Genomic DNA, 12,500 nt, shown 5'->3' with positions numbered 1-12,500 from the left:
GTGTGCATTTATGTATGTATGTATGTATGTATGTATGTATGTATGTATATGTATGTATGTATGTATGTATGTATGTATAGGTACATCTATGTTTTATAGACATATGGACATTTTTATGCATATGTACATATGGACGCAGTAAGTATGATTTATTTAAACGTTAGTCTCCCAATCAAAAAATACCTCTTTCAGTCTCGCTGCGTGGTACCTTGAACATTTTTCGTAGGTATAACTTTGGGTAAACCCTAACTTGTGAATAAAACTGGGTGGGTGAAAATTGTGGAAGATCCTATCGAACAGATTGTACATGTAATTTAAATGTCAAGTGTGGTCATTCAGTAATGCTAATTCTGTTTAAGAATTATGCTGACGTTGCGCATGTTTCGTAAATGCTCAGCTACTTAACGCTGATTCAACGACCCGCAGATTAGTTGATCAAACAACTGAATATTCATTGTTGACATCGTCGGAGATCCATTTACTTTACTTTCACGCACGCGCGAGCACACTCAACCACACGCACGCATGTACACACACACACATACACACACACACACACACATATTTCCCACACCAGTCTACATGTTTGTGTGTGAATGTGCGTGTATAGATAATGTATATTATGTGTATGAATCAATGTATCTGTTCGTGTATATGTGTGTGTGTGTGTATGAATATATATATTTATATATATATATATATATGAATAAAATAAATGAGCCCTTTTAAAGCCTAGCCAGGCTAATGGGTCCGGTTTCCCGGTTTCAATGGAGTATGTGTACCCCAGCTAGACGGGACGCCGGTCCATCTCAGTGTTACTCATTTTTGCCAGCTGAGTGGATTGGAGCAACGTGAAATGAGGTGTTTTGCTCAAGAACACAACGCGTCGCCCGATCTAGAAATCGAAAACGCAATCTTATGATCATGATGCTGACACCCTAACCACTAACCCACGCGCCTCCACTATATAAATATAAATATATATATATATATATACAGAGATAGATAGATAGATAGATAGATAGATAGATAGATAGATAGATAGATAGATAGATAGATAGATATAGATAGATAGATAGATAGATAGATAGATAGACAGACATATACACTTATACTCACACACACCCAAGTATATACGAATTCAGATAATATTACTCTACTAACGAAAGGTAATAGGTACATACGATTAGTGTTCAGGTTGACTCACTACATAAAACTCCAACTTCAACACCAAATGAAGCAGGTAAGTTAATCTGCCCTAATGACAATTGGCTATTGCGGATTTTCAATTGAGTAGGTACCTGTATAACAGAGTAAAAGTAAAAGCAAGCAAACAACTGGTATTAAATTAGAGTATATACATACCTATAAACATACATATTTATCTTTTATTCTTTACTTGTTTCAGTCATTAGACTGTGGCCATGCTGGGGCACTGCCTTAAGAATTTTTTAGTCGAATGAATCGACCCAGTACTTTATTTCTTATAAAGGTTGGTACTTTATCGGTCTCTTTTGCCGAAGCGCTAAGTCACGGGGACGTAAAAACACCAAGACCGGTTGTCAAGCAGTGGAGGAGGGACAAACACAAACACACACACACACACACATACGACGGGCTTCTTTCAGTGGGATCGGACCGGGTACTATGTGGCTAGGAAGCAAGCTTCTTACTGCACAGCCATGTCTCTCTCTCCTCTCTCTCTCTCTCTCTCTCTCTCTCTCTCTCTCTATATATATATATATATATATATATATATATATATGTATATATGATTTTAAAATAGGACAAAATCTTTATAAGAATTTATTAAGTACTTAGCGTGAAAACTTGCACTGACGATTAAAAAGTGCACTAATTATGAAATCATGTGATTTGCAGCTGAATTCTGTTTTTAAAAGACTCGTTTCGAGAGTTGCATTCCCTCGCATTCGATACTATGCGTTTATTTATTTTGGTAGTTTTGACTTTAAGTGTCCCTCCTAGCGTGTGGCATTTATGTATAGTAATGCCTTCTATATAATATATATATATGTATGTATGTATGTATGTATACTACGGGCTTCTTTCAGTTTCCGTCTACCAAATTCAATTACCACACTTTGGTCGTCTCGAGGCTATAGTAGAAGATTCTTTGCGAAGGTGCTACGCAGAGAGACTGATCATGGAACCATGTGGTCGGGAAGCAAGCTTATAAGTACACACTCACGCACCTGCACGCACACACACACACACATACAGACACACACCACACACACACACACAAGCACACACACACAAGCACACACACACACACACACAAACACATATACACACATATGTATGTATGTATGTATATGTATGGCTAGATGGATATATAATTTATTTGTAAGTCTTCTAGGCTTTCTCTAATCAATGTTGATACTATGCATTTGTAACGCAAGCAGACTCAAACAGTCTTCTCAATCTGAATCCGTGGAACATCTAGCATGTGAAAATGAGAAGGAAAGAGAAAAAGCGAGAGAGAGAGAGAGTTAGAGAGAGAGAGAGGTGGTACCAACACTAAGCTAAGACAAATATGAACTTAAGGCGCAAAATGGTGGAATAAATACTGTGACACATTGTGTTTAACGCACGGACGGATCTGCCAAATGAAACTCAGAGACGCAAGCACACACACACTCACACACACTCACACACACACATACATATGCACACACAAACACACACACACACACACATACTCACACACACATACATACACACGCACACAAACACACACACACACACACGTTCACACACACACCCACAAACACTTACACACACTTGGATACAACAGTACAACGTAGTTGCAAGACATTTTTAACCACACACCTATATAGTACGTATGAACACACATATATATATAGATATTGATAGATACATACATGTATACACACATGTGCACATACACATGCATATACTTATAAACGCAAACAAATACCACATATGCACAAAATAGCGCATGTGAAACCCAATATTCCGTATCTGTTTACTTATTTGGATAAAATTATCCACACATGCACATATACATATACAATATTGATATCACATGCATACATACTCAGATCAAGTTATACACCCTATACATTTTTTCGATTTGTTTTACATGCTTGAGAAGTTCAACATTATTTCTTAACTGGATGAATAAAAATCTTAACGCTAAAATCTTTTGGGTGGTGTTTACTTTGAAACAGGCTGGATCAGTTTGCCCATTAGAGACATATAGTGATTCCGATGATGATAAAATTCAGAAACAGTCATATGACTGTAAAATTCCCGTGACTGTACCACTTAGGATTGGCTACTCTGTTTCCGTGACATGCTTGTCAAATAGACTATATACCACATGATGTATAGCTGTACACATAAGTTTTAGTGCAGTGGTTCGCAACCATTTTTTGCTTGTGGACCCTTGTGATTCCACTGGACCCTTGTGACCCTTGTGACCCTTGTGACCCTTGTGACCTTGTGCCTGTGGACCCTTGTGATTCCACTGGACCGCCATGGCCATTCGATGTATATATATATATATATAATCAATTCTAGGATTTTTATAACTAAATATTATTAGGAATTGCAAGCAATTTATTGCGTATATATTTTAACAACAAAATCTTATAAGACTGCCATTTATTATTATTATGGCCGGGCACCAACTCGGACCGCAGCAGCACAGTCTACCAGTCACACTTCTCGGCCCATCATCAGTGCTTCGAGGTCCTGAATACATTCCAGGCTAGTGTCTACAAGCAAGTTGTCGATGTAAGTGTGACAATGAATTCCTCTGCAAACATCACTATGAAGTGAGTTCCACAAGTCTAATTTCGATGCTTCCAGTACAGGGCGACTTACGCGGCCATCTTTGCCTGATCTTCTCGCTAACTTTCGGCAGGTTTCCATAAAGGCATTCATTTGTCATATGTTGCTGCCATTTTCCATTTAGGCCATTCGTGCCATCCTTGTGTAGCATCCATATAGTCCGTTTGATAATTTCTTTATCAGTCTCCATGTTTTACTGCCATATAGTGACACTGATTTTGATTTGCCTGGGCAATTTGGAGTTCCAGATCTTCTTCAGTGTGTGGCAAGCTGACCATGCTTGTGCCGTCTTGATCCTGATGTCTGCTTCCGAACTGCTCACCTAACCACCAAAGTATTTAAAGTATTCAGCAACATGCAATGTACAACCGCTCATATGATCCCTCCTCCTCCCAAGGGCCATATGAACACCGGTTGAGAACCACAGTTCTAGTGAGTTTCCTCTTTCTAAAACCCTACAATCTACTTGCGATCATAAAGGCACGTTCGTGTAATATTTGGAAAGAAAAGTATAGTTATAGATGTGGTCAAACTCTCCAGTAAAATTACTGAAAGGTAAATGAGAACGGCAGGTATGACTTGTAGGTATTGGCTTACTCTCAGCACGCACCTGTGGTTCAGAGAATATAGCTGGGAGAAGGAACTTGCCTTTGGTAGTTATGGTTAAAAACAAATTTGTGCTTTCCTCAACTGCCCCAGTGAGGAATACTGTTGAGGCTTGAATTCTCTTTCTTCTTTTGTGTGTTTATTTTGTTGTTTACATAGACATGTTGGGCTACTGCCGTTCTTTAAGATGTTGGCCTGATAGCTTCTTGTAGGTAGGCATTGATCTTGGGTTGCTATGATTTTAAGTCAGAAGACACTAACCATTGATGTGTAATAGTTTCGTCAACATTGGCATTATTAGCTCTCTTTCGATATTTGCCCTTGAGAGGTTTTCATGCCATTTACCAGTAATATTTAAGGCAGCAGATTTTCATACACTTTGCATTTTCTGTGTTTGTCTCCAGTACGTCTAATTCTGGGATTTTTTATATTTGGAATTCACTTATATATATATGGCTCAGTTGTTAGAGCGTCGAGCTTACAATTGTCAGGTTGTGAGCTCGAATCCCGGACCGGGCTGCGGGTTGTGTTCTTGAGCAAGGCACTTTATTTCACATTGCTCCAGTTCATTCATCTGCAGAAATGAGTTGCGACGTCACAGGTGCCAAGCTGTATCGGCCTTTGCCTTTCCCTTGGATAACATCGGTGGCGTAGAGAGGGAAGGCTGGTATGCATGGGCGACTGCTGGTCTTCCATAAACAAACTTGCCCGGACTTGCGCCTGGGAGGGTAACTTTCTAGGTGCAATTCCATGGTCAGTCATGACCGAAGGGAGTCTCAATATATATATATATATATATATATATATATATATATTATGGAGGGAGGGGAATAGAATTGAATCTTCCAAACAGTCTTTAAATGTCGAATCGCAACAAACAACTTTTACTGAACAGTAAAGATAAAAAGAATTACATCACTTATGTACACAACAGCAAAATAAATAAATAGATAAATAAAAACAACATATCTGTGAGTTGATGAAGAAACCCTGAATAGGTACTCTGAGGATACTAATGTTCAGTGTGACCCAATGGTAGCAAGATTAGTTTATTTTACCAGATACTTTAGACGAGGAATACTCATCAAATATGTGTAAGGTTATGCGAGGGTACATTTTGCGCAAGCTAGGGGATATGAACAATAACTATAGGGAGAGTAGTCTCTCATAAAGCTGTGATAGATATATCGCATTTCACCAAGAAGAGCACACATTTACTATTCAAGGAAAATGAATGGCTGATTAAATGCCTGATCAATTAAAGAGATAAAGATACCTCCAGACAACCACACTGTATTAGAAAATGTCAGTTGTGATACGAAAGTTTCGAAGATACCATCTACATAATCAACGACCGTTCATAATTATCTGCAAGGCACTAAGGCGGCGAACTGGCAGAATCGTTAGCACGCCGGGCGAAACGCGTAGCCGTATTTCGTCTGCCGCTACGTTCTGAGTTCAATTTCCGCCGAGGTCAACTTTGCCTTTCATCCTTTCGGGGTCGATTAAATAAGTACCAGTTACGCTCTGGGGTCGATATAATCGACTTAATCCGTTTGTCTGTCCTTGTTTGTCCTCTCTGTGTTTAGCCCTTTGTGGGTAGTAAAGAAATAGATATTTCGTCTGTCTTTACGTTCTGAATTCAAATTCCGCCGGCGGGTCGACTTTAGCCTTTCATCCTTTCGGGCATCTATAAATTAAGTACCAGTTGCGTTTCTGGGGTCGATCTAATCGACAAGGCTTCTCCCACAAAGTTTCAAGCCTTGTGCCTTGAGTAGAAAAGAATTATCTGTAAGGCACTACCTTCTCTTGAGACAGGAGATAGTTGATTAAAATATTTTCAGCTGCCCTGATCTTCAACCCAAGCATACAAATACATACATACATCTACATGCATACATACCATACATACACATACATACATACATACATACATACATACATACATACATACATACATACATACATAATACGACTACATACATACCGCATACTTACCGACGACGAGGTTCCCAGCTGATGCGATTAACGAACAGCTTGCTCGTGAAATTAACACGTGCAAATGGCTGAGCATTCCACAGACACTGGTACCCTTAACGTAGTTCTCGGGGATAATCAGCGTGACACAGAGGTGACAAGGCTGACCCTTTGAAATACAACTACAACTCATTTTTGCCAGCTAAGTTGACTGGAGCAACGTGAAATAAAGTGTCTTGCTCAAGGATACAACGCGTCGCCGGAATCGAACTCACACCTTACGATCATGAGTGAGCCGAATGCCCTAACCACTAATCCACGCGCCCTCACACATACATACATACATACATACATACATACATACATACATACTACATACATACATACTCATGTAAAGGCTAGAGAGTATATGTCTGGGAGCTTGTCATTTCATAAATACGGGGTGATTCGAAATATAAATCACGAAAGACTCCGTATTGTCTCAGTGTTTCTATTAATACTAAAACGTACGCACACACACACACACACACACACCACACACACACACACACACAGCACACGCACACACACACACACACACAGACACTCATACACACATATACACACAGATATACAATCGCGCATGCACACACAGAAAAGCGAAACTTGCAAATGGCCACACAAGATGAAACGAAACAATACGATGAAATGGAACAAAAAAGATGAAACTACAGTATTTGAATCACTTCATTAACCTCATGACATATTTACTTCAGTCTTCATATGATATCAGGGAAACTTCCCCCTCCCTTCTTTTTTTTTTTTCTGCTCCAGACTCTAATTATCTACATCAGACCTCAAATCTAGCATGAAAATGTCAACTTGTCCACAATCACGTGAATATTCGGGCGCGCACGCATGTATGTATATGTGTGTGTACGTGCATGCGTGTGTGTGTGTGTGCTTGTGTGTGTGAATGTCTGCGCATACATACATATATATATATATATATATATATATATATATATCTATATATATATATATATAAATGTGTGTGGGGTGTGTGTGTGTGTGTGTCTGGGTACACGCGCGCATGTCTGTCTCATGTCATGTCTATCATATATATATATATATGCATACATACCTATTGATGTATGTATCATGTAACTTAAATATATATATCTATACCAAATACATAATACATACACACACGTATGGGAGTGCTTGATTAGATGTCATCGAAATCGTATGCACGATTAGATACCTACACATACACACACACACACACGTACACGTACACACGCACACATATATACACGAACGTAAAAGGACATGTATATGTGGATGCTTATATACGAGTATTTTGTATGTACGTGTTTGTGTGTGTGCGCGCGTGCGTGTGCAATATGCGTTTGAGGGAGACAATTTGAATATGTGTACGTCTACAAGTTTATACACGGTATGTCCATCTGTCTTTTGTCAATCTCTATCTCCGCCCCTCTCTATCATTCACCCTTTTCTCTATGTAGTTTCCGTCTTCCCACACATGCTAAAACATACGCGGACACATTTATATTTAATAATAAATATATTTACATAGTTTATATTTCTGCCAGAACAATCGACGTTGATGGAGTAGACAAGGTTGATTATCTTTTTTAGTTGCCCAATATTAGCTTTAGTGAAGTTAGTGAGTATCGTAATTACAACGACAAAGGCTCGGCCCATCTAATAAAAGAAAGCTGAGCCAACCAACAGGAGGCCTATGGTTGGATAACATCTACGTGCAGACATGGCTGTTGTGGTAAGAAGCTTGCTTGCCAATCACATCATTCTGGGTTCAATCCCACTGCATGGTGCCTTGGCCATGTGTTTTCTACTATAGCCTCGAGCCGACCAAAGCCTTGTGAGTGGATATGGTAGACTGAAAGAAGGCCGTCGTATATATATATATATACTCTTTTACTTTTTTCCTTGTTTCAGTCATTTGACAGTAGCCATGCTGGAGCACCGCCTTTAGTCGAGCAAATCGACCCCCAGGAACTTATTCTTTGTAAGCCTAGTACTTATTCCATCGGTCTCGTCTGCCGAACCGCTAAGTTACGAGGACTTAAACACACGAGCGATATTGAAGTGGGGGGGACAATCACAGACACGCGCCAACATAGACAAGCACCCATACACACACACATATATATACATATATAATATGTATATATATATATATATATATATACACCATATATACACGGGCTTCTTTCAGTTTTCCGTTAGCCAAATCCACTTACAAGGCTTTGGTCGGCCCGAGGCTATAGTAGAAGACACTTGCCCAAGGTACCACGCAGTGGGGCTGAACCCGGAACATGTGGTTCGTAAGTAAGCTACTTACCACACAGCCACTCCTACGCCTATAAAAAACTATATATTATATATGTATGTATATATATATATATGTGTGTGTGTGTGTGTGTGTGTGGTGTGTGTGTGTGTGTGTGTGTGTGTGTTTCTTTGTGTCTGCGTTTGTCCACCTACCATCGCTTGACAAGCGGTGTTAGTGTGTTTACGTTCTCATAACGTAGCGGTTCGACAACAGAATAAGTACCAGGCTTTGAAAAAGGTGTACTGTGGTCGGTTCATTCGACTGAAAATTCAAGGCAGAGCCCCAGCATAGCCGCAGTCTAGTAACTGAAACAAGTAAAATATAAAAGAAAAAAGATAATTAACCCATTATTAATGGGGGGAGTTACACCCATCACCCCCTTTTTGCCTACTCCATTATTGCTCCACTTTACTTCAACACCTCCTGGATCTTTCCACCGTCCCCAAGGGGGCAGTACCGCTCTATTTTTTGGAACTACTGCTTGAACACATTAAGGCTGTTTATAATTTTTCCATTTACAGAGAAATAGTTAAATTAGCCATGTTTGTATGCCTACTACGAATCTGTATTGCTTGTCTTTATCTTTTACTTGTTTCGAACATTAGACCGCGGCCATGCCGGAGCATTCTTTTTTAAAGACTGGTACTTATACTATCGGTCTCTTTTGCTGAACCGCTAAATCACAGGGACATAAATACACAAACACCGGTTGTCAAGCGGTAGGGAGGCGGGCAAACGCAGACACGAAGATACACGCGCGCGCACATACACACACACACACACACAAACACACACACACACACACACACACACACACACACGCACACGCGCGCGCGCATATATTACGAGCTTCTTTCCGTTTCCGTCTTCCAAATCCACTTACAAGGTTTTGGCCGGCTCGAGGTTATAGCAAAAGACATTTGTCCAAGGTGCCACGTAATGAGAATGAACTCGGAACTATGTGGTTGGGAAACAAACTTCTTACCGCGCATCTATGCCTGAGCCTATGTTTACGTATGTTTACATATACATTATACGTTAATACTGTGATGCCAGATCCCGTTGACAGGCCGCTTACATCAAATAGAGTGGTAAATACTTGTAGTATGCAAATGAGTAGTTCCATTTCCCTGAAGCTACTGGATTGGATATCTGGAGATTGGCTATTTGCTCCTCTGGACTTTGTCATGTGATATAGACACTTCTGGTAAGAAATCAATAATTTTGGAAAATCGATTAAGGCTGTTCATCATTTTTGTCAATCTACAGAGAAGTAGTTGAATTTAATTTCATTTATGAAAATTACCTGGGTTATATGTGTGCATACAATTTTTGTACATACCTCTAACTATCTCGTTTTACTGGAGACAAAGCAGGGCACCAACTATCCGAACACAATGAGAAACGAAAACATAAACACAAAAGCAAGGAAATGGACATTTTTCTTAAACAATGAAAAAATAGAGTACAGGACATACAACGCACGGAAAATTTCCCTTCTTCAGTCGCCTCTGTTTCATCTACTCCGCGTTTTCCTTGTGTTGTATGTCTTGTACTCTATTTTTTCGTTGTTTAAGAAAAATGTCCATTTCCTTGTTTTTTGTTTTATGTTTTCGTTTCTCATTGTGTTCGACGTTTTTTTGGTGTCCTGTACCCATATATGTTTGTATTATACATGTAGATGTAGGTACGTACATATATGTATGTATATATGCATGTGTTTTATTTATTTATTAATTTTTTTATTATTATTATTATTTTATTATTATTATTATTTATTATTATTATTAATTTATTATATATATATATATATCTATATATATATATATATATATATATATATATATTATAGATGGTGGTGTTTCTTGTAATTACAGACTTTGAAAAGTTCAATGAGGTATTTTGAAATGATTCGACTGAAATAATATACTTCGGAATTAATTCCTTGCAATCTTTTTTCTTAATACTTTTCTATATTTTCGAACTTGTGTGGAACATTTTTAACATTTTTTCCTTCTCTCGTTCACTTTCTCCACATATTCAAATATGTGTGTGCGTGTGTGTGTGTGTGTGCATGTATGTGTGTTTACCCATTCCATACCTCATCACAACAAATTCTTTAGATTCTTCTATAGGTTCTTCCATCCCTGCTCCAGCAGATTTCTGCGTTGGTGTTTCAGCAACTAATATTTTATCCTATGGTAACGAATTATGTTTATATAATAAAAATAAATAAATAAATGAAAAAATACGGAGAAGAAAAAAATATATCTAAGAAAAAAAATGAAGAGAAACGAATTTTTAGCATTGCTGTAGTGTAAGGGCAAATTGAAAGTAATGGATTTGTTGGTTCTCAAGGGCGAGCCATTGAAAGGAAACAAAGCTCCCAATACATTTTAAATAACCACTTTTCCGTTTTACAACATTCACGAACGAATTTTGATTCAAATTCCTTCAGTATATGTACGTATACGCTTACATACATGCAACGCAATTATGTATGTATGTATGTATGTAGTATGTATGTATGTATGTATGTATGTATGTATGTATGTATGTGTCTGTCTGTCTGTCTGCCTGTCTTGCTCTCTCTCTCTCTCTCTCTCTCTCTGCACACACACAGACACATACCAGATCGCAATGAGATGAAGATCAAGTGGTGATATGTAAATTCAGTTTCAATAGACTATACACACTCGTTTATATATATACAGATATAGATGCATGCATAAATATATATGTGCATAAACACACACACACACACACACACACACACACACACATATATATATTGGGTCGGTAACTAAGTTCCCGTTGTTTTTTTATAATTTTGGAATTTATTGCGTTTATAAATTTGGCAATCTATTTTTTTCGAGAATTCTATTTTTGAATCAATTTGGAATCTATTTTGTTTTTCTTCTAGTTCATTTTAGTTCAATTTTGTTCATTTTCAGATCATTAAAATGGAATGTCAAGTTAAGAAAAACGAGCATTTTCAACACCTCCTTCTTTTTGCTTTTAATCAAAGTTCTAAGGTCGCAAAAGCTGCTCGCGACATTTGTGCTGTGTATGGAGAGGGTGTCATAGCTGAAAGAACCGCTCGTGATTGGTATGCCGAGTTCAAAAATGGAAATTTTGACCACAAAGATGCACCTCGTTCTGGCCTTCAGTTGAGTTCTATGAAGACCGATTAAACCAACTTTTGCACGAAAATTCTCGTCAAACGACAAGGGAACAGACAGAGAAAATGGAATGCTGCCACACTACTATAGAGAAGCATCTTCACTCGATAGGAAAGGTTCAGAAGTATGGAGCATGGGTTCCGCATGCTTTAAGTGACAACAGCAAAAATCACCGAGCCACAATCTCTGCTGGTTTACTTGCTCGTCACCGCTCAACTCATGGACACAAGTAACGATTTCTTTACCGAATCGTTACTGGCGATGAAAGAATGGGGCCTGTACATCAATATGAAGTAGTGTAAAGAATGGCTTAACCCCGGTAAACAAGCGACACCGCGCGTGAAACAAGATCTTCATCCGCGTAAAATGATGTTGCGCGTATCGTGGGATTGGGAAGGAATTATCCATTACGAATTGCTTGAGCGGAACTAAACGGTCTGCGCAGAACTCTATGGAACGACTCAACACGGTTATTCAAGAGAAAAGACCTAATCGGCAGCATGGACTTCTTCTGCTGCACGACAACGCCCGCCCTC

General features: G+C 38.7%; 1 long non-coding RNA gene across 1 annotated transcript in view; it reads left to right on the top strand.

The window, feature by feature from the left end:
- The window catches only part of LOC118762097, a 13,639-nt gene that overhangs the window by 92 nt on the left and 1,047 nt on the right, over nucleotides 1–12,500 (top strand). The window contains exons 2-3 of the long non-coding RNA XR_004997873.1: nucleotides 611–615; nucleotides 2,508–2,512. This is a non-coding gene — a long non-coding RNA (uncharacterized LOC118762097). The remainder of the gene's footprint in view (nucleotides 1–610; nucleotides 616–2,507; nucleotides 2,513–12,500) is intronic.

Source organism: Octopus sinensis, linkage group LG2, assembly GCF_006345805.1.
Source record: "Octopus sinensis linkage group LG2, ASM634580v1, whole genome shotgun sequence".
NCBI classification, from domain to species: domain Eukaryota; kingdom Metazoa; phylum Mollusca; class Cephalopoda; order Octopoda; family Octopodidae; genus Octopus; species Octopus sinensis.
This window is presented reverse-complemented; position numbering and strand designations above follow the sequence as displayed.